Here is a 4,987-nt window from a genome sequence, read left to right on the forward strand (position 1 = left end):
TGGTGTATAATCCTGGCTACAACCATGCCCTAACTAGCTATTCCAATGTTACAATTGGTCTTAAAATGGTCATTCTTCCATTTCCTGACTACCGCATTCATCATCACCAAGCTCACTTCAAACTCCCAGTGATCTAACTCTGCTTTTATCATTTCTGCCACTTATTTCGTATCTTTCTCATCATGATACCAAACTAACGCCTGTAAACCCTGGATTTTGACAGCTGCTCTCTCTGGCTATGGGTCTTTATTTTACCTCTGGATTCTGTTTGTGCTGATGTTTGCTATCAAGTTAATTTCAACCCATAGCAATACTATGTGACACAAAAGAAATGTCCCATAGGTTTTCGTTGGCTGAAATCTTTATGGAACTTATCAACAGCTGGGTAGATTCTAAGAGTTAATCTTTCAATTAACAACTGAGAATTTGGCTCTTCCATCACTAGGGCTTCTTAGTATTTCATAATTTTATCATTCATTCTTGAAACACACATTTAATTTTAGATTGATAATGGATGTTTAGCTGTAAGTACTTACAAGCCTATTAATAGAATCTATGAAAATATTTAATGATTTGATGTAAAATAAATATGAAGTTGCCAAATCAAATCCAATGATTCAATAATACAATAAAAAACTTTTCTCATCTGTGGTCTTCAGTATTTTTATTTTTATCATTTTATGTTTTCAACATATAGTAATAAAATTAATCAGACCAGTACATAAGGAAGATCAAAGAAAACTAGGTTCCTTTGAATTTTGGTGTTCATGAAGAGTATTGAATAGTCCATATAATGACAAAAGAAAAAAGGCATCTGTCTAAGAGAAAGTGCAATCAGGGAGAACCTTAGAAGCAAGGGTGGTGAAACATCTTCTCGTATACTTTGGATATGTCCCCAGAAGGGGTCAGTCCCTAGAAAAAGACAACATACTGGGGAAAATAGAGGACCAGCAAAAGAGAGCAAAACCTTCAATGAGATAAAGTGCCAGAATGACATTTTAATGATGGAGTGACAGCAAAAATTGAAATGAAATTGGTATGAACCAGATGGAAAGAGCAAGGAGGTGTAAGATAGGGCAAAGTTTCAATCTGTTGGTCAAGGGGTCACTAGGACTCAAAGTCAAATCCGTGGAAATTAACAACAACAGTTACAAAAATCTACCAGAGTTTCTGCCATGATATCTTCAAATATGAATTGCCAAACCACAATGGAGAAAAAGTGGTTTGTATTAGAGAGTTCTTTCTATTTATCAAGGAAAATTGTTTCTTAGAAGATCATCAATGAGATTTCAGTTAATATGCTGATATCTCAAAGTTTTCCTGTTATAGATCGCTTTATGTCTCTCCAAAATATGTGTCAACTTGGCAAGGCCATAGTTTTCCATAATTTGAAATTGTCTTTCATTTTGCAATGTGATGTAATTATCCCCCATTTCATGGTATGTATTCTGACTACTAACCACTATATGTTAATGAGAGAGCTCTAGTGGCCTAATTAGCAGTGTCTAGTTAGCAGTGAGTTGCACTGCTAACCCAAAAGCAGGTTGTCCAAACTCACCCGCTGCTAGACAGGAGAAAGATGAGCAATTTCGCCCACACCATTTACAACCTCTGAAAACCAGGTAGGTGGTCTATGTGTTGGTTTGAACATGACAGCAATGAGTTAAAGTTTTAATATTTTAGTTAGGCAAGGTTAAGGTGTGCCTGATCTGGGCTATAGTCTTCGCAATTATGTGCTATGCATCAGAGAGTTGGAGAGTGAATAGGGCTGATAGAAAGAGGATTGATGATGCCTTTGAGCTGTGGTGCTGGAGAAGAGAGTTGAATATACCATGGACTGCTAGGAGAACAAACAGGTTTGTCCTGGAGAGGGTGAAGCCAGAGTGTTCCCCGGAGTCAAGGATTCTGAAGCTTCGTCTGACGTATTTTGGGCATGTTGCAAGGAGGGACTGGTCCTTGGAAAGGGACATCATGTTTGGCAGAGTGGAGGGGAAGCGAAGGAGAGGAAGACCTTTGGTGAGATGGATCGATTCTGTGGCTGGAGCGGTGGGAATAAGTGCGTTTGAGATGGCTAGGTTGGCACAGGATAGACCAGCATTTAGAGCTCTTGTACATAGGGTCACTATGAGTCACAAGCGACTCAATGGCACATAACAACAACAACAAGGTTAAGGTAGCTTGTAGCTTGAGTTACAGCCTTGTAACAGATCTTGACTTCAGTTTAGTCAAACAGAGTTTGACTTCAGTTAGTAAAAAGCTTCAGTGACCAATTTTACTCAATTGTGTGACTTGAGTCACACTTCTTATTTTGCAAGGGATAAAAGGGGGGAAAAGTAAGCAGAAAGGAGAGACTTGACTACTATTGAGAAAGAGGATCCAAGAGTAGAGAAATTCCACTGAACAGGGGCTCCTATGCTGAGAACTTCCTACACTCTGCAAAGATTGATGCCAAGACACAATGGAGATCTCCCAGGAAGGTGAGACGTTCGAAGGAGAGAAGCACCTTTCTTCAGAGGTGATAAAGAGAAATCCTTCTCCTATAGTCATTCTTGTTAAAGACATCTATTTGTTACAGCAATAGTAGATAACTAACATAGTCTACAGACTTCACTAGTAGCCTCTAAATTTTTCTGCATAGATCAGATAATCCCTTCCCAATTCCTTATCAGTTTCGTAAATAACATTTCCCTGGAATACAGTCACACTAATTTTATTACATGTGGTCTATTATCTGTTGTGGCCTTTGTAGTACAGTGGCAAAGTTGAATGATTTTGACAGAGATTGTATGGCTTACAAAGCTAAAAATGATTAATGTTTTGGCTAATAAAGTATATAGGATTCTATCCTTTACCAAAGCATGAAATTATGAGAATGTGTATAGCTAAGACATGATTTATTTCCTTAACTTGGGTATTTTTTTTTCTCTAACATGAAAAATTCACTTTTATTTGGGGGGTCGGCGAATAAGGAGAGAGTAACTTTTATACTAACAGAATGAGATTAAAGGGAAGGTTTTTAAATATTATCCAGAAAAATAACAAGATTTATAGATTCTCTCTCTGGCACGAATATACACAAAAGGCTCAAACCACGCCTATTCTGCAGGTGCAGCTTGGGTGCTCTCCTGCTTGGGGGCGGCTCATTCCCAGCCTGTTTGCATTCTTTGCTTCTTTTTGACGTTTTGTCCTTGTGTTCCCTGTGACAGTCTCCTCCCTCACTTTCATGCTATTGTTTTGGACTACTTGTGTCTGGTCTCCTCCTTCTCCCAGTGCCACTGTTCTCGGTCCTGCTCCTCCTTCTCAGGGCTTGCTTTATGATGTTCATACCCTCCAGTATATTCTCCGTATCTGTATCACTCCTCACCACTGTTAAAAATGCGTGGTGTGGGACTGTTGTCTCTGGTTTGCGCTCTCTCTCTCTCATCTCTATCTCTATCTCTATCCCTCTCTATCTCTATCTATTTATCTCTCTCTCTCTCCCATCTGGTGTAACAGTCCCACTGCTTACTGGTGTTCACAAGACTAGGCCATGAAGGAGCAGAACCAGGTTGGTGTGGAAAGGCAACATTACCATATGGAAATGCAGAATGTGCAGAACGACTATCATAACCAGAAGAATATGCACTTTCTACTGTTGGTGTAAGAAATGGATGTGGAGCACCTGGTGGAGGAGGAAAACCTGGGAGTAATATAGTCATTGGAATACCTGGTGGTGGAATCAGAGGTGGAGCAGTGCTGACTTTTGGAGGAGGTAGAAGAAATGGAGCAGGTGGAAGGTGGGTGGGAGGTGCTCCTGGAGGGAAAAACAGAGGTGTTTGCTAAAGTTGTTGTCTACTTCAGTAGCAGATCTTTCATAAAGAACCTGTGTGTTGCTGTTTTCATTTGCTCATCTTCTTCCTTCTATTCTGCTGATAGTTATAGTCTGAGCAGTAACATCAATTGTCCCAGGTAATCTCGTTAAATCAGGTGATTCGGCCCTCACATAATGATCCTAACACTTCCCAATGCTCGCATTGGCTTTTCTGGAGGTAGAACTTGTCTGAGACTGAATAGACCTGTTGTTTCTGCTTGGTGGGAGTCCAGTCTTAAAGAGAGGAGGAGGAGAAGCAAACTCAACTTTTTTAGACAGAAGTGCGATTTCCTTCTCTGAATTTCCAGTTCTTCCCTGCTGTTCCTTAAAAGATTGAATCTGCCATCTTGATCTCTGCACCTGGTATAACTTCCATAGTATAGTCTTCAGCCATAATTATATTTGTAGTGGCGGTAACAGGTATTACTTCAAGTCCCAATGGTATCCTCTTTTGTTTTTCACAGTAAGCTTTCCAAGTATCTCCATTAAACCAGTAATTAAAAGAATTAGAAAGATCAGCACCTGGTTTACACCATGGTTTATCTTCAAAAGAATCCAAATCTACCTCCAGAAGTGGAACACCATTAATGCCTCCAGGTGCATCAAGGTCTACCCCTTTGAATTTTGTCCCTGTAATTCCATAAACTCTTCCTCTTGTCTTGATGTTAAGATTTACAGGTGCTGCACCATAAATCCCATTCCACAGTCCTCCTGTTTTAATGTCTCCCATAGTGACATGAACATCTTCCTCCTCATCACTGTCACTGTCACGATCTTCAGTCTCAGTCGTTTTTTATTTTGGTACACCATTTTCAGCAGTTTCCTCTCCAATGAAGATAGAGGATTAACACCAGGAGTTTCTTCTTCTGATCTCTCAACTTCATTTTCAATCGCTGTAAAGGCATTCTTCCTCCTCATACTAACTTGGACATTTTGTTGACCGAAATAAGTTAAGATTGCATAATCTTTAAAGAAAAATTGTGCACAGAAGAGACCAAAAATCTTTGTTACACAATGTATTAAGTGATAGATCTCAGCATCATGATGCATGGTGAAGAGATTTAGATTAACAGCTTTGGTTGCTTTGTCCCACAATCAACACCCTTGGGACCAGCAGCCAGGAAATTAAAAGACATA

General features: G+C 39.6%; 1 pseudogene; it reads right to left on the bottom strand.

The window, feature by feature from the left end:
• Positions 1-3,095: 3,095 nt before the first annotated feature.
• LOC102867304 lies at positions 3,096-4,768 on the bottom strand (annotated as a pseudogene).
• Between the last annotated feature and the right edge of the window lie 219 nt (positions 4,769-4,987).

Source organism: Elephantulus edwardii, unplaced genomic scaffold (assembly GCF_000299155.1).
Source record: "Elephantulus edwardii isolate Elephantulus edwardi_28Jun2011 unplaced genomic scaffold, EleEdw1.0 scaffold00077, whole genome shotgun sequence".
In the NCBI taxonomy this organism is placed as follows: domain Eukaryota; kingdom Metazoa; phylum Chordata; class Mammalia; order Macroscelidea; family Macroscelididae; genus Elephantulus; species Elephantulus edwardii.